The following is a 23,433-nucleotide window of genomic DNA, read 5'->3' on the forward strand; positions in this document are numbered from 1 at the left end:
AAGCCACAGTCATCTCTGTCCTGGACCTGATTGATAGGAACTTAATTGTCTGTTCTCTTACCTCCCTAATGTCAGAGCTTTACTTTGCAGCTGAGCTGGATGAACCTTTAAACATGTAGATCGAATCATGTTGCTTCCCTCATCAAAATCCTTCTACTGCTTTGTATTATAATCTGAACAAAATGTAAAGTCTTCATCATGACCTTCGAAGCCTTACATGATCTGCCCATGAGTATGTCTCTAACCCTACACCCTACCACTTTCTACCTCCCCACCCCGTTAGCTGTGGTACCTTCTTGGCATTCCTCAAATTCCCCATGGTAAAAATCCTCACCTCAAGTCCTTTGCACTTGCTGTTTTCCATGTTTGAAATGCTCTTTTCCCAGCGTTGCATAGTTCTTAATACCTTCCTTTATTTGAGTCTGTCCTCAAATATCATCTCAGTAGGACTTGCTTAGCCATCATAACTAAAAGAGCTTCCATACCCATTGTTCTGCTTATTCTATAAGGTCATTCAGTAGTTTTAATAAATAAAGCAAATTAAAGGGTAGTGATTATGCATCTCAATCTATAATATAAACTAGCATGAATGGCTAGCTTGAAAAATGTGTAGAGCTGAAGTTCATGTTAAAACGCTGTAAAGGAAAATCCAATGGCTGAAGCAAGGCCATAGAGGTCACTCTGGGGACCTGAGAAGGTTGGTGTGTACATCTGAACAGGGGGCGAATATCTACAACATTAAAACTTTCCAGGGTCAAGTCCCAGGGAATTCTATTAGACCTTAAGTAAGTGTATTGATGTTTTATAAGTAGATTAGGGAAATACATATTCAATGCGATGAGACAGCAAAGTCCTTAAGAACATAAACAGAGAGAATTTGTACATACTATTCATCCTTCCTTGGTGCAAATATACACACATCTTGTAGGAAAAAAAGGAACAATGATTTTGCCAAATTTACCTAGAACAATGGAGTAAGATAAAATGCTCTTCCCATAAGTAGGAAAAATTACTATATGGTGATAGGGAGTTCTATGCAAGGAATTTCAGACCCTAAGGAGAGATTTTTTTTTTTGATGATCCCTATTATAATAATTAGTTACTGTCCTATCATTGAAAAGTTTGCTTATTTTCTGTTTTTCACTATTAAAATAATTTTTCTTTTAGGGTCTTGGCTTTTATTGGCCCTTCCTTCTTCCACATACATATTAGAATCAGCTTGCTATATACCACAAAAAATTCTGTTGTTTGTTTTGTTTTGTTTCGTAGAAATGGCATTGAATGTTTACTTACTCTCCATGGAATGGTATATTTCTCCCTTTAGGTCTTCTTTATTTTAACACATTTCATATTTTTTTTGATAAAATCTTACATATCTTTAGGTGGAGCTTATTCCTAGCAAATTGCAGTTTCTAATCCTTCCTCCTGGTTAATAAACTTTAACTGACTTTTTATGTAATCTTATATTCAGGAAATTTTACTACTCTCTTATTAAGTCCAGTAATATACCTTTAAATATTTTGAGGGTGTTCTACATAGAAAATCATATTATCTGAAAATAATGATAGATCTTTCTTTCCTATCTTTATTATTTTTTTTTCATAGTTGTATTAATTAACTATAATGGGAAACCATAGTTTATAATTGTGGGAGACCAAATTTTAAAGGAAATGCTTTCAATTTTTAATTTTGGAATATGGTAGATAATCAGTCTTTTTTGTAGGTATCATTTATATTTAAGATGGATTTCTTCTTTGCATCTAAATTTTAAGATCCACTGACTTGAACTTACTCATAAGTGGGGGAGGGTGTAGCTCAAGTGGTAGACCACATGCTTAGCATACGTGAGGTCCTGAGTTTAATCCCCAGTACCTCCTCTAAAAATAAATAAGCCTAATTACCCACCCCTCCCACCCACCAAAATAAAATAATTAAATAATACAATAATAAATAAAATATTTTAAAAAACTTATTCATAATACTCTTTTGTTGGTTTTAATCTCTTCTGCACATGTTTTGCTTTTTTTGTTTGTTTTATGATGGGGAGGTAATTAGGTTTATTTATTTATTTATATTTGGAGGAGGTATTGGGGATTGAACCCAGGGCCTCATGAACCCAGGACCTCATGAATGCTAAGCTCGTGCTCTACCACTTGAGCTATACCCTCCCCTCTCTCCCCTCCGCTCACCAGTTTTAATCTCTTCTGAATCTGAAAATGTTCCCCTTTTCAATATTCTTGAGTGAATAATTGGCGCTCTTCCCTTTTATTTTTTGATCAATATTGAAAAGGTTTGCCAATTTTACTAGTTTTACCAAAAGCCAAATTTGGCTTGATTATCCTTTGTAAGGTCATTTAAATTTTTTCTATTTCTTTTATTTCTTCTCCTAGGTATTAACTCTACATTATTCTTTTCAAATTTATATGCTTAATTAATCTTCAGCTTTATTTCTTTTCCAAAATTAATGTTTAAAGATAACATTTTCTTAAGTACTGATATGGCTGTGTCCCAATAAGTTAAAAGAAATATTTTCATTATTATACAGTTGTAATTATTTTCTCGCTTCTATTATAGTTTCTTCTTTTATTAACAATCAAGTTTAAAATTTTAAGTATATTGTTTTTAACTTATTGTTATTAATTCTTAACTTAATTGCACAGTAGTCCATAAAACATGTGCTTTGTGATATAGATTCTATTAATGTGTTAAGATTTAGTATTTTTGGCCTAGTTAATTATCAGTTTTTGAAAATGTTCCATATGCTTAGAAATTAAAAAGAGTTTTCTCCAGTTGTTGGCTATAATGAGTCTATATACTAAGTCAAGTGAGTTGGATTGTAATTTTTAAAATCTCCAATCTTTAAATTTTGTCTACTTAAGCTATCAACTTGATATATTCCTCAATTTATTCTTGAAGTCTACACATTTTTGTTTTATGCATTCAGTCTTTATTATTACGTTTACAAAGATTTAGACTTTTATCTTCATGTGAATCGAACTTTGTAGTTTCTGAGATTAACATTTTCCACATCCGCATATATTTTCCTTGTCCTTATATTTTATGTTTACACCTGTATTCTGATGACATTATAATTTTATAATGTATTCAGTGTTTATAGCTTTATTACCCAACTTACTATTTTTCTTTGTCTTTTTTCTTTTTTGCTTTTTTAAAACACCTTTTGTGGTATGGTTTCTGTACAGTAAACTACACAGACTTCAGATGTACACTTTGGTGAATCTTGATAGATACATACACCAATGAAACCACGACCACAATCAAGATAGCTAACATTTCCATCACTCCCCAAGCTATTTTTCTTTCCTTATCATTGTTTTTAATCCTTGACATTTTTTTCTCGATTATTCTTTCTTTCTTTCTTTCTTTCTTTCTTCCTTTCTTCCTTCCTTCCTTCCTTTCTTTCTTTCTTTCTTTCTTTCTTTCTTTCTTTCTTTCTTTCTTTCTTTCTTTCTTTCTTTCTTTCTTTCTTTCTTTCGTAGATCCCTTAGGACTCCCTTTTGTTAACCAGTTATGGTAAACTCTCTTTTTGGGGTTCTGAAAATATCTACAGTTCAGTCTTACTTTTGAAAGATTGTTTACCAAATAAAGAATACTAGTTTGACAATTAATTTCATTCATATCTGAAAATAGCATTCTTCCATTTTTTATTATAGCTATTGAGAAATTAGCTATCAGTCTAATTATATTTACTTTGAATTAACGTTGTATATTATCTCTTAAAAAATCAATAGCTGTTTTTAATATCTTATTCTTGTCTTTTATGTCTTTTATTTTCAATATGATATGACTTGGTATGGATTTCTTTTTTACTTACTCTGCTCAGGTTTCATTCACATTTCAGAATCTGAAAATTGCACTGTCTTCAGTTTTGGAAAATTCTCAACTGCTATCTCTTTATATTCTCTCCACTTGATATTCCAATAAGTCTTATGTTACATCTTCTCATTCTTCCTTCATATTTCCTGTTTACCTTTGTGTTGCCATTTTGTAATCTTATTAGACCCATTTTTCAGTTTATTTCAACCTCTTTCTAGTCTGCAGTTAACCCATAATTTTACTTTTGTTTGTATATTTGTATCTCATAATTCTATTTTATTTTGTTTTCAAATCTACCAGTCAAGTTTGATAGGTTCTTATTCTTCATCATGCATGTAATTCTTTCCTTTATTTATTTGTGCATGTTAAAAATATTTATTTTCTATTTGATACTGGAACATTCTAATATCACCTTTCTATTCTGGGCAGATTCTGCAGTTTGTTTTCGTTGCTGATCCTAATATCAGCTTGTCTCCTTATATCATTAGTAAGGTTTTAGTGTGAGAGCATATTCCTTGAAACTGTGGCAATTTTTTGAGTCCTATGTATTTCCATCTGTTTGCTCCCACCTGTGCATGGAAATAATAGAAACATGAGTGGAAAATTGTCAGCTTGGATTATTTCTGGGCTGTTTGGCTAGGATGAAATCAGAGGCAAACCTGTGTGAATGGGGACTTGTAATTTCAACGGGTAATTTTTTTCTTTGTTATCCCCAAACTCAGAGTCAAGTTCAAGTTTTGGTTTTGCCTCCACAGTCTCCCTCTTTGGGAATCTAGTTTACCCACTGAGTGATCTACGTTCCAGGGCCTCCAGTGTTATCAGTGATCGCTAATCAGGCTTCCCAGGTTTTTGTCTTTAAAGTCCTCAGTGAAGTCAGGTTGTTAAATCCCAGCCCTCATCTACCAGGATGGGGAGACAATTCTAGGATTAATGCAGTTCCAAAGTTCAGTAGATTCTTATTGTATCTGACCTTAGTGGATTTTGTTTACTTTGCCTCTAGCTTTAAAAAAAATACTGTCGTACTTGGATATATTTCTCTTTATATCTTTTCTGCTGTTATGTTAAAAACGGAAGATGTAGGTGTTCTTAAAACAAATCAGATCATGTTACTCTCCTACCGAAACACGCTGTTGTGACTCATCACATTTAGAATACAATTTAGAAATTTTTCATGGCTATACAACTTTATATAGATCAGTCTCTGGCTACTTCTCTCTCATTTCCTCATTTCCTATGACTGTTACTCTTGTTCTGTCTGCTTCAGCCTCAGGGAACTATTTGAGTTTCCCCTATTATACTAAGCTCACATCTGCACTGAGGCATTTTAACCTGCTTTTTCCTTGAGTTGGAATGTTCTTCACTCAAATCATAACTTGGCTCTTCAATTCATTCAGATGTATATTCAGTGTGCAGATGTCTCCTTATGTAATTTTTCCTTATCTATCCAATTGTCTTCTACCACTATTTCCATAACCTGCTTTATTTTCTTTATTGTGCTCATCACCTCCTGATATATATATATATATATATATATATAATATATATATATATATATATATACACACATACATACACACACACACACACACACATATATATATGGGAACTTTTTCTTTCATATTAGAATGTGAGTTTTGTGGAAACAATACTGAATCCCTAGCACCGGTTCCCGGCACAAAGTTGTCATTCAGTAACTATTTGTTGAATTAACTATTTGATTCCTTTAATTCTGTCAGTTCTATTTTTTGTGGATTCTTTGTATCTCACGTTAATTTTATACAGTCTTCTATATTTTCCCCTATTTATTTTATCATTTTATTTAGCTACAATTTACTGAGTTTTTACTGTAAGTTAAACATACACATATATTATTTAATCTGAAAAACAACTTCACGTTGTGAATTATTTTCCTTATTTCACACATGAGGGATCTAAAGCTCAGGAGAATGAATAAAACACCTAAGGTCATACACAACCAGTATATGCATTAAAACAAGAATTAGCACCAGTTCAAATTATAGTTGTATCACCTCAAATCTGTGCTCTTTACCAAACCAGTGCAGTTTATCCTCCCTCTGAAATTTACTATAGTGATCAATTTAAAGTCTGGGGTTTTGTTAATCAAAAAAAATCAACTACTGATAAAAGCAATGACATTGATGAATCCCAGATTACGCTAAGTGAAAAAAGTCAGGCATTTTTGTCTACATACCAAATAATGCCATTTACATGAAGTTCTAAAATAAGCAAAACTATTCTACAAGAGAAAGCACATCAGTGGTTGTCTGGACCCAGCGAGTGGAGTGGAAATTGACTGAAGATAACCTGGAGGAAATGTTTTGGTGAGAGGAAAACGCTCTATATCTTTTTGTGGTGGTTACACAGCTGTCCACACTTTCAAAACTCAGAAACGTACAATTAAGGTAGATGCAAGTTATGGCACATTAATCACACCTCAGTAAAGCTGATTTAAAAGAAATATGCAAACCAAATAGTCTAGAATTGTGGAAGCATATTCTTGAGTTACTAAAGCCAGCATTTTACATTTTGTAAGTATCAGATCTTTGAGATCAGCAGGCTGGGAATATGGAGACCTGATTCCATCTCTGAATGTGCTCAGCAGTTCTCTTAGTTCCCCTGGATTCAATTTTGTCATCTACAAATCAAAGCGGTGCCTACAATTTCCAAGATTCTATCAGCTCTGCAGCAGTTAAATACAGCTCAGTTAGAAATAGCACTGCTTTGTCCTCCTCGACTTCTGGGAGACACAGTTAGACAAGCGGCGTGAGTCAGTTAGCTCCAGAGATAGGACAGAAGGAAGAACACGTGGGGCTGCCCGTAACCTAGGGAGCAGTCTCATTTGCCTATAGTGTTTGTTTTGCCTGTTTTTTTGTGTGTGGGAATATTCAGAATTTGGAGTAGGCTGAATACATAATGGCAGACATTATGTGAAGGCAATACAGAACTTGGCTCTCCCAATGATGACTGTATCGTAATTTTTATTATAGGACATGTTTCCACAAGTCAGGCACAGATGATAAATAGTTGTAAATAAGAAAGCAAATGTGTGACTGTGTAGAATTAGATTCTTAAGGAGAGTCTGTAAGTCAACCAATACAGTCTTTGTGCACTGCCTTCTGATATGCACTGGGGAGGAGAGGGGAAGAAATGTATCATCATGACTTCCAGGAATTTGCCATATAGTGAGCAGAGGAGACAGGGTACATTTCTAATATGTCACATTGGAACAGGTACGACAGTAGAGGACCATACCCATGGGAGCGTAGGGAGGAAAAAGTAATTCTGAGTAGGACAGCTGGCAAACTTGCTAAAATATTCATTATTTACACTGGACTTTGAAGAATGAGGAATGCTTTCGGAAATGACTATAGAAAGGAAGGTTATTTCAGCAAAGCTCTCTGGAGAGACTGGAAGGCCTGATGGATAGTCTCCAGAGGGACTCAAACAATGAGTCCGAGGCAGCTTAGGCCATGATCTCAACATTCCTGTGCTGTCTGTGCTTTGGAAGATGTTTGCACAAACAAGCGCAGGATTTCTGACAAGGAACCTTGTGTGAGTTTAGGATATGGGTCTTGTAGAAATACTTTTATTTTAGCTTTAGGACATACTGGGCATTTCTGTTAAACTGAGCCGCATTTCCTAATTCAAATGTCTCGGCAGTGCAAGGAGAAATGAATGCACTGTCTCGTGTGGAAACATTGGCAAATATTCAGCCTTCTTGCCACAATTGCTTTGTATGTGTTTAGCTTTCCGGTCTGCAGCCATCTGGGAGAAACCCAGTGAACCTGACAGCATTCCCTGAGACTGAGGTGATGAGAGTGCTTTCTTTCAAAGGTGTGCGTTGAGTTGGAGTTCAGAATGTAAAGAAAGGGAACAGTCAAGGGCTGATATTTTTGTAGTAATTCACATCCAAGCATTATTTCGTGTCAGTAGTAATTTTAAAAAAAATGATTTTTGCTTTTGGTGGATCCCTCATCCTTTGGTTCCTGGCAGTCCGAGAGGTTTTTCAATGGAGCTCTGTCTTAAGTGAGCAGTTCTTAATCAGTGTTCATCAGCTTGGAAGTTTTAGCGAATGGTCTCCTGCATGTGTTTGCTGAAGCAGCCTGCTGAGCGGGCAGTCCCCAGGCAGGGTCACGTGGTAACACGTGCTTGCTTTTAGGAGAGGCGCACCCAAATTCAACTTCTGTTTGCTGGCTCTGTGCCTGGGTAGTCGTATAATTTCCGTTTCCATGTGGATAAGATGAGGCTAATAATTCATCCCCTCTCCACACAGTTAATTGTGCAGGTCGATGTCAGCAGCCTAACAGGATTCCTCCTGTCGCAGTGTCCTGCGCTACCCCTGGTCACGTAGGAGCTTTTCCTCCATCTCATCTTGCCCCAGGCTGGCTTTGGCTACTTTGCCTTTTTGTTTTCTCTTCTTTGAAAATGCCTTTTGCACCCGACCCCACTCCAAAGATGTTGCAAATACCTCTCTTTCTGAAACTCTGCTCTTCGTCATAACACTTGTCACTGTTGGCACTTTCTGCTCATTGGTGTGATTATGGGTTTGTAACCTGGGGGAGGGTAGGAGTCGGGTTTGTCTCCCTCTCCATTGCGTGGCAATTCTCTGCATCTTGTCTGGCACTTAGGAGTCTCAGAAAATACTTGTTGAATTGATAGCAGAGTGAAGTGAAAAAGCAGAGCTTTTGAATCTCAACATAAGGCACTTCAAAATCCTTGTGGAGAAGATCAGCATTTCTGAATAGATAGAATTTTGGAGTCAGATAAAGTTGAGTTCTGCTCTGCCAGGTAATTAGCCAGGTTATCTTTCGATAACTTAACCTCTTTCAAGCTCAGTTTCTACATCTGAAAAATGGGGCTATAATAGTCACCATATAAATTTTTTTGTAGTATTAAGTAGGATAATATCAATGAAAGGCCTGGCATAGTGTGTCATATGATATACACACTATAAATGATAGTTTTAAGTAAGGAAATAGTAATAATAGTATTAGTACTAAAACAAATATTCTAGATTGAGTTTAAAAGCTCCATTCTATGTTGAAGCTAATGAAAATTCCTAATAATCACTAAAATTTAATGTTGGGCAATGACATTTATCTGAATAATTCAAGAAAATATAGCCAAGTGGTATGCTTTGAAGAAAGTTTCCAGTAGAATCAACACATTCGTCAGTAGCTGACAGAGCATAATATCTTAAACATTTTGGAGTTGAGAGTATTTGAAGAACAGAAGAGAGTTATTAATTTATGGTGAAAGACACTGCCATTCACTCCATTTTACTAAAGATGCCTCTGAGGAATGGAAAGTCAGGTTACAAACACATTTGCGAGTTGAAGACAGACCTGCTCATTCTCTATATGACCCTGCTTTTTGCAGGTTTATGAAGCTTCATGTGCTTAGAAAGGATTCATCTACTGGATACTTCTGTCTCTATATTGGAGTCTCTTGGATAAGAGGGAGCCATTGATCAATTTTCTCCTTCTGCCAACCTCTCTCATCATCTTGTCAGGTGTACTGATGTGCTGACAAAGAACCCCTTTGAGATGGCTCATGAATAAGCCCATCAGAATTTTTAATAACAGAAAGGCTTGCGGATGGGGCAAGATGTTACCTGCAGGAGGCATAACTAAATCTCTACATGGGAAATCTTTGGTCTCACTCTGGCATTGGGTTACTTATGCAAGAGGGAGAACACGCATGTGACTCAAGTTAGTTACTAACTCCCAAATGAGGACAAATACTCATTGCAGAGAATCTGTAGCTTCAAGAGCACTTCAATACTACTTGGTATGCAGAGTGCTTTACAGCCTTCCAATGGCAGAAGAGCCACTTTGGAATTTATTGTATACATTAATTTGATTGCACAGTGATATATCTGTTAGATAAATTACCACAGGTCTAATTAACAGGCAGTCTTAAAGCCACCTGATTACTGATTTACATTACATTTATTCGATTCCAATGTATTTGTAGAGATAAATTAGATGTAATTTCCATGTAATAAAACTTAAGTGGTGTAAAAATCTCAAGGTTATTAGATCAAAAATGAATGGAAAAACTCAGCCACGTCCTGAATAATGTGCACCATTGAATGAGGTTTTGTGTATCAGTACATAAGCAATGTATTTAGTCAAGAGATTGTTTTTAATCTCTTTTTTTGTCACTGACTTGCGGGGGGATCTGCACACATCCTTCAGTTAGGGACCTCAATTTCTTCATCTGAAAGTAAGTTGTTTGGGTTTACTCTCTAGGGTTGTTTTTAAGAAAACGAATAAGACACAGAAGTGCTCTGTATTCCCATGATCTGTAATGACAGAGTATGAAATCTTTTTCTTCTGATGAGTTTGTGTACCCTCGGCCATCTTGAGCCAAAGACGATTTGGTTTCCATATTCCAGAACAATCTGTGACTCCAGAATGTGTGTCTGGGTTGTTTATCCTGTCGCCGGACGTGAAGACAATCTATAAGTAGTTCATAAATTACAGTTTGCCATAATACTGGTAAACATCTGGACAAAATACATATTTTTAATTCTAGGCTAGTGACTAAATTAAGTGTAGAATAAAAATAACTCACTGTTTATATATCTGAAAATGTCAATTATTTTCCAATTATTCCAAATCCAGTAATTGTTGAGTTATAATATTAAATACTTATTTCTGAAGTTAGAAAGAAGTAAATTACTTGACCACATTACTAATGCCAACTAAAAATTGTCACTTGCGATCTGGTTGTACAAGAATGAAGTTACTAGCCACTGCAGTCACTGACCTTTAACATATCTTGAAAGGAGTTCAGGGTGGAGATCAGGAATGAGGCGTTCTGTGCTCTGGGAAAAACTGGCAGAACAGGTCTTCAGATAGTTGGATATTTTCAGGAGAAAATTTTATGAGCCCAATTCTTGCATCTTCTTATATCTAGAAAAGCACTAAAACCATTAACAGAGACATCTGCTCCTCATGACTAGCAGCAAACTTCTGCCAAAATGTATGGTTGATTGCATTTACCCCCTTCACTAAAATCACATATATATATACTGACCTTCACCCCTTCCTCTTCAGATTAGTTCCTCAGAGCTATCTGAGAGGCTGTCTCTCAGGCTATAGTCCTCATTTTGCCAGAAATAAAACTTAACCCACAACTCTCACATTGTGCTTTTTTTTTTCCCAGTCAACCCCAAGCTAGAAGATATTAGAAAATTCAGAGCTCTTGGCCTTCTTTTCTTGTATGGGAGCACCTAGGGTATCATCTAGAAGCTTAGAGACTTGTCCAAGTTGAAGCCGGGTTGGTTAAGGAGCTCTGCCAAAGACTCTCTGATGGTCTCACCTTTGGTGTCCATTCTGAATACTGAACTTCTGAGTTCGTTCTTTGGTCCAGTCTCTTCTTGAGTCCCTGATGGCTTGTAAGTATTGTTTTCAAAGAATCCAAGTCTGGTCTTCACAAGTCTTCTCTCAGGCGAAAGGGACCCTAGCCATCCCTCCCTCCCTCACTCTCTTCTTCTAGACATCAGCTCCTGCCTTCTACACAACATTCTGTCTCCCTGTTTGTGTAACCCACTTCACATACAGAGATGTATTTGCTCCTCCCTTCTGCCCTATTCCAATCATTTGCCTGTCCCTGGACTATCCTTTGTTATCTGTTCCTTGAGCCTGTGGCAGTAACATGATGCTTTACTTACTGGAATAAACTTTATCATCTAAAACTTGGGTCTGCCTCTCTAGTACTTGCACTGCATCATTGGCAGAACTTTCCAGGTTTTAGGTTCTCTCAGTTTGCCCTGTCTCATGACAGTTAACAAGATCATATCCAAAAGCTATCTGAGGCCTGAGATCATTAGGATGTGGTCAAAAAGGGAACAGGATCAAGAACTTTTCTTAATAGAACTTGTTGTTGTCAATGTGCTTTGTACTGAATTCAGAGTTAGTGTATTTTTTTCTCTCAACATTCACAAATCCCAAGATATAAGATGAACTCTTAATGTTCTTGGTCATTACATATAATATACTAGGAAAAGGGTTTTATCAGGTAGTCTAATGAGGGAACTGGATAGGGTCAGGCGTTTTGGAAAATAACTGGCGGAACTATGATTAAGAGTTTTAGTTAATCCCAATGGAGAGTCTGGACTGGAAATCCTAAAATAGAACAATATTCTGACTCTGCAGCTTGTTGATGTTTCTGCTAGAGAGGACTTTTGATTTCCAAGATGGGCATGGAAGGTGAATCTGAAGCCACTCTAGTTTTCTGGGTCCAGGCCAGGCAAAAGTGCATCACCATCTAATAGCAAAGGCAGGTGTCATGAAGCACTGGTCCGACTCAAAGGCCTTATGTATTGAATCCAGGTTGCATGAAAGCAAAAGCCAACTGATCTTAGAGCAGCATTTTGCAAAGAGTATTACTTCAACCACTACTTTTGGGGAGGTAAATTAGCATTGTAGAAAATCAGAGTTTCTATGATTAAATATATTTGAAAAATGCTGGGTTAAATGAAAACTCCTTTATTGAAGGATATCTTAAAGACTAATATGTGAAAGTGACTTGCAAATCTCAAAAATAAAATTTCAGGGAGCATTTTTCAAATGTTTTTGACCACTGGCCCAATTTTTATTCAATGAGCATTACAGAGAATGAACCTTCCTAAAACTATACAGCTGAGAGTTGAACAGTGGCAGGGTAGAATGTAGGTTTTCAAGCCTTTATGAAGTTACTGCTTTAGTCCATGTAAGAAATGTTGAAGCCTCATTGTTTGGGGGCAATGGCAGTGAACTAGAAGAAAAGAGATATATTTAAGAGATATTTTTGGTTAAGTGGACATATGGAAAAGGAAGAGAAAGAATCATGAGAAAGTTGATTTCTTGTTTCTTTCTAAGTTTTTGACTTAGGCAACATAATTTGTAACAGTGCCACTAAGTGAATGAAAGTTTGGAAGGGGATTAGATGTTGAAATCTCCTCACACCAATTTCCACCCCAAGTGCATCAAAACAATGCAAAATCAAGGAAACAAACTAGTGTAGAACTGTTCACATATGTACCGTGACTGTCATTTTTTCATTTGGTATTTGTAATAAGTGTATAATGTGCAAAATGTGTTTAGTTTTTAAATTTTAATTCATATATACAGGCGATCTGGATTTTCATGTAAGTGGAAATGAATCTCAAGTGAATGATTTTGATCATAAGCATTGTAAATAACCAGCACTAAGTATTGCACATTTAAACTGAATTCTTTTATTTTAAGTATTCACAGTACAGGAATTCATTAGGCCTGAATAGAACATCATTATTTACACATACAAGGAATAACTCCAGTGGTAAATCAGTGAAGTACTTACACCGAACATCAGAAATGTGATTGAAGAGAATTTCTTCTTATATATACAGGCTCAAATCATTTGTACATTTATTTCTGCCGGGGATCTTAGTACAGATTGAAGTCACTATTAATTGCTGAACGAAATTTCACAAAATTACAACTATAGTAATCACACCATACGTTTATAAGCTCAGAAAGACATCGATGGGCAGGAACTCACATTGTAATGGCCTTTTAAAGGAAATTTTCAAATAACATCTCCAATTTAATTTGTGGAAAATACAAGTTCTCCAAGTAGCTGAATATACAGACCCTCAATGGCATTTTGCCTTTCATGGCTTATTAAAATATTTGCTTAGCTGCCATAATGCATCATGTTATTTACAAGTTGAATCAATGAAAGGAACAATATGGTAATAAACTAAGAGCCAAGATCGATGTTTGCTGAATGTCATAAACATACAACATCCTGGTTGGTGAACTTGGCCTCCGCACTGCTAGGACTGGCTACTCCTCATTTGGATTAATGCTTGACTCCGAGATGTAGCAAGACTCAGCTGCATGATTTTCACTTGGAATAGTAGCTAGAGTCACATTTTCTTACCCTTGTGCTAATTTCACTGAAGCTGTTCTTATAACCTGAATGAACCAAACTTCTGCAAATAAATAAATAAATACATGTATAAATAGGATCCCCACTGTTTTATAATAACATAGCAATGAAATAACCTTCCAACAGTGTAAGTGTTATATTGGTGTTTTAAGTCACCAAGTGCTAAGTTCTAGCCTTACTATATCATGATGAATAACTAATTTCATGGGGGTGGGGGATGGTCATTGGTCCACATATAATATCTGTTTGGAATTAAGTCCTTCCAAAAGCACAAATATATTTTCTGGAAAAGAACACAAAAACAAAAATAAGAACAAGACTTCACTGAATGGAGTAATTTCTGTCATGGACTACTGCAAATTATCAGTATATAGAGCTTTGGTCTCTGCGGCCAAAATTGTTATTTTCTATGCAATCATTTTTTTCCCTTAATTATCCAAGTTACTGAGAAAGATTGGGTTTATGGTTTTTCCTCCCACCAATTACACTGATTGGCTGTCCACACTTCCTGGATGTTCTACGTTCTTGCCCAATTTAGGGCTCTGCAGATCTGGCCTTAAGTTTTTTATTTTGCTGTTCATTTTTTTGTTCTTGTTGCCCCCCACCCCCGGCAGTAGTACTGATTTTTGGCAGTGTCAAAGAAAAAAAAAAAAGAGAGAGACAGACAGACATATCATTCTCGATTGTAGAAAAAGCTGCCAGAATATTGTGTTCATAGTATGGAATGGATTAAAATGATTTTTTTCACACCCTCATGCTTTATGATAATGTAAGTTGCTATACACTAAATTGTATCATTGGCCAACAAACTATTTTATTCGTTGTGTCTTATTGCCAACGAGAAATTCTAAGAAGAAAATTGCGGGGTGGGGTGGAATTTACCACAAGACGCTGCAAAGTTAGAAAATAAGCAAGGTGACTTTGTCTATGGGCTCATCAGCTCTAAGAGCAACATCTTCACTCAACTAAAGTCTAAAAAGGACTCTTGAAAGAAGGTGAATCATGCACACGGACTGAGATGATGCCTGTGGGTGAGTTAGCAGGGGAGTCCCCCCAAAGTTGCACGAGTCACCAATGGCATGCGTTTTCTCACCTCATATAATGTAACTTTAATATTGTCGTAGAATTTCTAGCACATCTTATTTCAAACATGCACTGGCTACTAAAATAAGATTTTAAAGAAAAGCTGATGTTTGATATAAAATAATCATGTTTTTTCAAGTGTGGAAAAATACTCTACAAAAAAATAAGTAGAAAAGTGATTTCTGATCGATGTGTGATTTTTATCTATAAAAATTCAGATGACTAATTAGTGTGCTTACGACAACCCTACTGGGTCCGCATGGCAATAACACACATACAGAAAGTTAAGAGCATTAAACAACTATTAGCACAATGCAATTAAATCCTTATCGGAAATAACATGAACCTATAAACTGTACATTTGGCATTTAGGTTTCAGGGTGTTTCTAAGAGTCTGTTTAAATATGACAATACAATAGTGCAAAATCACATTACATGAATAAAACATACAGTTACCATCCAAATAGTGTATGGACTACTGACCCTTACAAGTCACACATTGGCTAGAATTGGCACATTTTGTTTCAGCATGATAGTTTTGACCATCCTGACTTGAGTGTATGTCGTTCTATTCCAAGTTACACTTGAACTACATTTAAAAAAAAAAAAAAAAGATAGGCATGGTGTGTCTGGATGTGTGTCTTGAGGAAATGAGATCAGGGGAGCATGTGGAGTCTTTACTCTTTGTAATCCTCCATCGAGTGCATCTTGCTTTAGCAGCACTTTAATTAGAGCTCCTAAAGAAACTGCCTGTTGACTTCTTTCCCCCCTTTCTTATGGCTCACAGAGCATCCACATGACCACATGGAAGGGAGGAGGGAGGAAAGAAGAAAAATTCTAAGAGACTACATGACAGCTCATGCCCTGTGCCAGGCTAATTAAACCAGGATGTCGAGTCAACAAAGCAAAATTTGTAAAAGCTTGTCGGGTGATGATAATGTAAAGTCCACTGCACTCTGTTGGCAGACGAGAAATCTGTGGCCCAGAAAAGCTAGCGAATTATACAATAGATTGTGTAAATGAGAACTTGAGTTCTGATCCTTATTTATTGCTCCTTTCTGTGTCTCTTGTTTCCATTTTCCTCCTTTCTGCAGCTTTGTGGGCTTGAATCTACCTGCAGACTTGTTAGCTCTTTGCTTTTTCCCTCTAAAAACATCTATTATCCACATGTGCTTTTTTTTTTTTTAGATTCAGAATAAACCTCAATATTCCAATGAAGATGATAAATCTCAATAACTTCATTCAAATAATTTTGACTGGTTGCATTTCCTCCCTCAAACATGACTTCTTACCTTCATCTTACACAGGATATATGGAAATGGTATTTCCCATATTGTCACAATTGCTCCACTAACCCTGACTCCTGCTAAACCCAGCCTTAAAAAAAAAAGAGAAAAAAGACAAAAGAGAGGGGGAAAAAAGCACAGGAATAAATATATTGTTTGTGAAGACTGCCATCATGCTGATAGCTCTAGAGACTTAACCTTTTAAGAGTAAAAAAGGTGTCATTATTTTCGCAACCTTTTTTTTCTATCTCTATTTCCGATGCCACATTGCCTGTTAATCTTCCTGTGCAAAGAACTTTCATTAATTTGAGTGTAGAGCATCCATAAACTGAGTTTTTTGTTTTGTTTTTCCCTTCTAAGTAAAATTCTGGTCACAAGAAGGCAGTCTTTGTCCTTCGATTCATTATTTTAGAATAATGTGAAGTATTTGAGATAGGTCAGCTGTTATTTAAAAACTGCACTGCTCTCGGTTTCACACAACCAGCGATTCTTGATTTGCTCAAGGGCTCTTGAAAAAACCAGTATGTGAAAGGCCTGATCTCATTACAGTCCCTGGAAGCACACAGCCTGCCCTAGATGAAGGTGAGCTCTCTCCTGGCAACCTCGCCTTGGGTGAGGATGGCATCTTCAGGCCTATCTCATCCGAGGGACCGAAGGTGGCTAATGAGGCCTGTCTGAGATCAGGGGATGCACTGCTGTAACTCTAGCACGTATTTCTTGCATAATGAGTAGTACTGGGTTGTAATTTAGTCTGGGTACTGTTTCTGCCTAGCCTGCTTTTCCATCTCTTGCACTCTCGGTAATCAACATGGAATGTGGCCGATTGTGGCCACCAGTTTACATACCTCTCTGTAGAAATCACTCTTAAAATTTTTCAGCTCAAACTTGTATTTGTTTTTCACAGTGAAAGTCCAGCAAGCTCTAATGCTAAATACTTCACATGTACAATTAATTCAATAACTTGGGTGCCAGAGAACTCAGAAAAAGGACTTGATTCACCTTTTTTAAGTTTTCTAATGTTGTACCTGAAATAATCAGTGTTTCTAATATTCTTTAAAGTGACACAATGAGGAACTGCTTAAAAATACTATTTTTGAATATCATTCATTTTGTATACATTAGAAGTAAAAATTTTCCTGAAGTCTACTTTTTGTTTTATTACAGTACAACTTAGAAATTGTGCACATGAGCAGCTGAGATTATTCATGTCAAAACTTTGCATTATGCAATTAGCAACTAGAGTAGTCTTAATCACAGGCTGGCTAAGAATTATTTTATTTCTGCACGACTAAACAGATACATTCCTGCTTTTGAATGTATACCCTAACATTAAAAAAGTAACTTCTGGCATCCTTTTTAAACTTTAGGAAAAGTAGTTGGAGACTTAATTCTGTCTCCTAACTTGTATCGTTAACTGGGTCCATGGTTAAACTACTGGACAGTTGAAATGAGGGATTAAGACAAGTAGTTCAAGTTGTTGAATATTTCTAGGCTTCTTTCCTGACCAGAAAATGATGTGAGAATCTTCCTGGTATTCCCTTCTGTGACTTGAGCTAGACCAACTGATAATAAGCTAAATTGACTATTAATTTACTGATTGCTCATTACAGGGGGAGGAAATGAGGCCTGCTTTGGGTTCCAATTATTTTAAGAAATGGTGTATATGTTTAGTAATGTACACAAAGCTTGTGCAATACAACTGCCAGCTTCCCACGCCACCCCCCATTACTTAGTGATTCCAGAAGATGTGAATGCATGCTTCTACACTATATTTATTTCCTCCTCCCCTCCTGAGGATTATTCCTTTGGCTTATTTAAGTTTGCAATGATTCTTGTAAACCTACTTAACGTTTTCAGAGTTTTAGAACTGAAATTGTGGAAATAATTTTGGATTCCACACAATGATCTTTCATAACAGTGAACCATACTAATTGAAATGAAACATCATTTCATTTGTCCTCACAAAAAACACATCAGGAATATGTTACCTCCACTTTTCAGATGCAAAATCTGAGGCTAAGAGATGTCATGTAACTTGCACACAGTGAGTGGCAGAGCTGGGATTCAGTTCTAAATCTGTGGTCATCAAAAATCCATGCACTGTACAATATATCCTTCTTGTTTATTGTAAATACAGAGAAATAGAGCCGTTATTTTGTAACTTTAAATAGAGTACAGTCTATAAAAATACTGAATCTCTGTGTTGTATACCTAATATAATACTGCAAATCAACTATACTTCAATTTAAAAAAAAATCCAAGTGCTACACCTTGTTGCTATAGCCCAGCTGCGAATTACTTTCTACTCATCAGGCAAGGACTTTGGAACCTGGTTAAGAGGTCCCTTAAACACATACAGCAGATAAGCAGATCACAGAAGCCTAAGATTTTATGGCTATGAAAGATGTTAGTAATTGGATAGTCCCGTCTTTTTGCTGCAAAACACAAACATAAAGTTAGAACCGAGAAAGAGAATGAAGGATATCTTTTTCAAGGTATACAGTATTTTCTTGTCCTGCTAAGTCCTCCAGGCCAAGAACTGTTCATGCCTTTTGCGTAGACTGGTGGTTCCCAGAGGTGGCTGTCACCTCTGGTGGAGACTTTACAGCTGTTCACTTCTGGGTCCTATCTCTAACCAACTGGATCAGATCTCTTGGGTGGGGGTTGGGAGGGAAGCGACAATTTTAAGTCCTCTCCGGGTAACTTAGATGTGCATTCAGGCTGGAGAAATCCTGCTGCAAGCCACTCAAATCTTGAAAGAAGTTTGGAGACTGTAAATAACCTACTCCAAGTCAAGAGATTTGTTGGCCAGTACTAGGCTCCTGCATGAAATAATCAGGCATAGATAATGTTTTGGGTCTTGAAGTAAAGGAACACTTTACTGACAGAAAGATTCCAGATGAACAAAAGAAAGGTGATAGCTCATATCAATTGAGCAATAGAACATGTCCCATTTAACAGGTGGCTAAGACGCAGACCTCAAAACCGACTGCACATCAGAACTACCTGGGGGAGATTTTTAAAATATAGATTCCAGCTCCCATCTCAGACCCAGAGAATTAGAAGCTGTGTGATACTAACGCTTTTTCCAATGATTCTTACGCAGCTGGTCCAGGGAGTCCCAAAACATACGTGTATTTGAGAACCATTGGCTTAGGATGGTTCACAAACTATAGCATGGAACAGAATAACTTAGGAAAAGCATTAAAGGCACAGAGTTTTGGACTTATTTGAAGAGATTCCAATTATATGAGCAGGGCCCAGGAATCATATTGTTCATAAACACCTCTAGTGATTTTAGGTGAGGTGACCCAGGAACAAGGCTTTTCAATACTGTTGACAAAAGGCAGCTGATGTTGGAAAGGTTCTTTGTAAATTCTTCTTAAAATATTTTCAATGTAAATTAAATGCATAAATATATATATTGGCCATAAGCTAAAAGAGAACTAAATTGTCTGGATGTATTCAATCTGGCTCCAGTTCGCCTCCCTATTTTACTGTCATCTGGGGATTGATTTTGTGCCTCCACCACCTCCTTGAAATTTTTGCATCAATAAACGATTAAAGATTCTTGTAATAAGAATGTGGATGGTTTAGAAAAATCTAAAATATTTAAAAATAATGCCCAATATATGGTCATCCTTCTGCAGGCAATTAAGTTCTCAGTGAGTAGTGAGTCTAAGAGTTGCAAAGGATGTCAGTGGAGAACTAAAAGGAGGAAGGAGTTCAAGGAAGAGGCTTAGCTAATTGAGCACTTACTATATTTTATGCACTGGATTCATTTCTTTCCAAATACTAGTTTAAATAATCCGTTTTATACTTTAATTGTCTATTCAGGGAAATAAGAGGGAAATGTGTTGGAATATTTACCTTCAAAGTATTATTTTGCGATGGTCATTGGAATTGTATTTGCAAATAGACGCATATATTAATTTAGATCCTAAATGAGAGTGGATTAGTGCTAAAAGGAATGTTACAAACAACAAGGTCCAGAGAAGTTAAGTGGCTTTCTCAAAGTTACAGTTTTTTGAAGCAATAACCCAGCCTAGCATTACTCAGAGTTCTGGTTTAACAGGCTAGCTCTCATTTATGTTGGAAAATGCTCTATCTAATGCTTATGGATGTCGATGCATTCATTGTGAATTACTGAGAGGAATATCACTTTTGGGAGGAGCAGAGCTTACCCATTTGCAAAATGCTACAAAATCTCTAGATGAGAGACATCCAGAAAAATACACTATCTTAACTGACTGATGTTTGGGATATAAAGGAGTGCAGTTAGCGAGGAGAGAAAAGATACTCTTCCCCATACAGAGTTTGGTAATAAATATGTACCCTTCACAGAGCTTGCACTTTATTTTCTCCTTAAATACTAATTGTTTTTCCTATTGGAAACAGTTGGTAGGTTAATATTTGAATAGAATGTTAACATGTTCCAAATCCTTTGTAATCTTTCTTGGGATGTTACTCCTTTTGGGGTCTTAGAATGCAGTAAGACTGGAAGGACATAAAATGCCTTCCTTTTGCATCCAGGCAGCAAACTGCCCAATGAAATAAATAAAAGATATTGCTGGAGCTGCTATCACAGTAAAAAGAAATATTTTGCATGACCTCTAATGCAGTATGTTTATTCATTCAACAAATATCTATTGAGATCCTCCCCTGTATTAGGCACTAGATTTATCTTTTAAATTCTAAAATTTATTTTATTTAATAGCTTGATTATAATAAATTTATTAAGAAGTTCCCCGAATGAGATCAAAGTTTAAGAGAACTCAAGGATATGATCAAGCACAAAGTCATAATATAAAGATCTAAACCTTGTTTTGGTAACATTAATTCACGCAAAGACATTTTTTAGCCGATTACCTTAAGACTCATGGAATCTAGTTTGAAAATAGGGAGACAAAAAGATCTCAGTAGTATAGTTTCCTGCTCTTTCCATATTTGCCCTCCAGTTGGAGGCAAGAATTTAAAGTCTCACCAAATAATTTCTAAATATTTGGTCATTACACCTCAAATGCTCTGAGCTTTCTAAGCCCTCAGAACAGAAAACGTTTCTGCAAGTTCTGGATTATAACGGTTTATGTAGTAAATATAGAAATTTTTAACTGATATTGGTTTCCCGCTTCGAAAATTTTTTTCAGCTTCTACTTCATATTGTCAAATTTATGGCTGTCATAAACTATGACTGTCATTTTTTTTTTTTTTTGGACATGACATACTGCTGGATATGGAGAATTCAGAATATATTCTTACTAATAAGGCCTATAATAATTAATATTTATATATTCTTACTAGTAAGACCTTCAATAAATAATATTTAAATATTTAGAACATTGAAAGTAATAGATTTTTGATATTTTTAAAAAGAAATTTTAAAATGCTCTATTTTTTATATTCACAATCTATCTCCTAGCAAAATTTGTCTTTATAACCAGCAGCAAGATAATTCTGTCACATCTTTATCTTTCACCATGAGATAGCTTTAAAAAGAATTGGAATCCACAGGATTTATTTAAAAAGTGACTGAGAAACAGTCACCATCTTGAGGGTTGCATTGCACTTAAAATGTCGTGAAAGCTCATTTCCTTCTGCTAAAGCTCAACTCCTAAAATATTTAAACCAGAAAGAAAGCTAACAAGTTCCATGTTTTATTTACCATATACTTTTTCAAAAGCCAAAGTGCTTCCACACAGAGCATAACATTCTATTGGCCTTAATAATACCAATAAGGCATTCACATTTTTAGCATTAAGACGTACTTCAATGATAAGATGAGAATATGATGAAAAAGAACATAGGATCGAGAGAGATCGTATCCTTAAATTCTAATCTTGGCCATGTCAGTAGCTCATGTATGTGTGTGTGCAGACATATGTCTTAACAAATATCTCTGGATCTAGCTACATCATAAGCAGGATGAAGAGACTCGTTTGTAAACATTACCATAATTTCTTCCAGCCCTAAAACTCACTGATCGGTGGACCCAGGACTAAAGCTGACTCATTCATTTTGGCACTTCAACTTCAGAAAACTTATTCTTCTGGGACTTGGTAATGGGTTTTTAATATACAGATGTGCTAGTTAGTCCCTTAGTATTGTTGCCTTAGCTTGAGTCATATTGTCGGCATATAACCATAGTCTCAGACCAAATTCACAGTTGACAACAGAAGCAATGCCCTCAGGTTTCTCAGTTCTTTGAGATCACGAGCATCTACCATGGCAAAAGCTTTTTATTGAACATGTTTCTGCTTTTTAAGAAAGCAGGTTTTTCTAAACTTGTTAGCAATGAATCCTCTTCAGATCATTTTGTAGGCCAGAAAGCTAGCAAAGTAAACACAAATGTATGAATTTGACTTATTTTGACATGATGAAATAAATGTGGGTGGAGAACTTTTCCTTATCCAGGAGGGCATCCATACAGACATTCCATTTCTGTATGGAGTGTGGTCAAAAGAGATAATACCGAGGGAATCTTCCATTAGGTCAAATGAGTGAACAAAGTTTGTGGCTCAGACACAGGTCAAGTAGCTAAGCAATTGGGGAAATTTGCTAACTTATGTTCAAGAAATCAGCAGTGACTCATATAAACTCCATTGAGAGTAGTATGTGTATAAACATAGACTTAAAGGATGCTTCCCTGTCCCTCTCCACTTAACTGTAAATTCCTTTAAGGCAGTGATGGTACCTCATTCATCTTTATCTCTGGTTAGGGCATTACTTGACACAGGGAGTCTGTTCAATCATGGATAAAGCAATGAACCGGAAAACAAATGGTCCTTCATCTCATGCAGGAGTCTTTCTTCGCTCAAATCCTTCTAATGGTCCCGAGAGCTCATTCCCTCAAGAGGCAGTCTGCATTGTTGGAATTAGCTCCTTCTTTCCTGAATTCAAACTTGCCTCTCTAACTTCCATTTGATGTTGAGAATTGTGGAGTTGAGGTCTACTGTCAACACATATAGGGCAATTAGAATAAGTCACAAATAGACCCAAATGGATGTCATCAGAACATTCTAACACTTCTGATGGGTTTTTGGTCTGCATGGAGTAAAGTCATTCAAGATTCTTTTGGGGACTGCTTTCCTTGAAGAATCTTTATCGTCCCATCTTTTCTCAAATACTGTTCTCTGCTTATATCCAGCACTTAACCTTATGGAGGAGAAACACTGTACAGCAACTGCAAGTTCAGGGATGAATTCTCCAAAAACTTGATAGAATGAAAGCTTATTTTGGTTCTGTAAAACCCTGAGGGCCATGGTCATATGTTCTATATTTG

General features: G+C 36.2%; 1 long non-coding RNA gene across 4 annotated transcripts in view; it reads left to right on the top strand.

Moving 5' to 3' along the window:
* LOC106729935 overlaps positions 1-23,433 on the top strand; it is a 303,006-nt gene that overhangs the window by 157,336 nt on the left and 122,237 nt on the right. The gene's annotated exons all lie outside the window — the stretch shown is intronic.

This window comes from Camelus ferus, chromosome 8, assembly GCF_009834535.1.
Source record: "Camelus ferus isolate YT-003-E chromosome 8, BCGSAC_Cfer_1.0, whole genome shotgun sequence".
In the NCBI taxonomy this organism is placed as follows: domain Eukaryota; kingdom Metazoa; phylum Chordata; class Mammalia; order Artiodactyla; family Camelidae; genus Camelus; species Camelus ferus.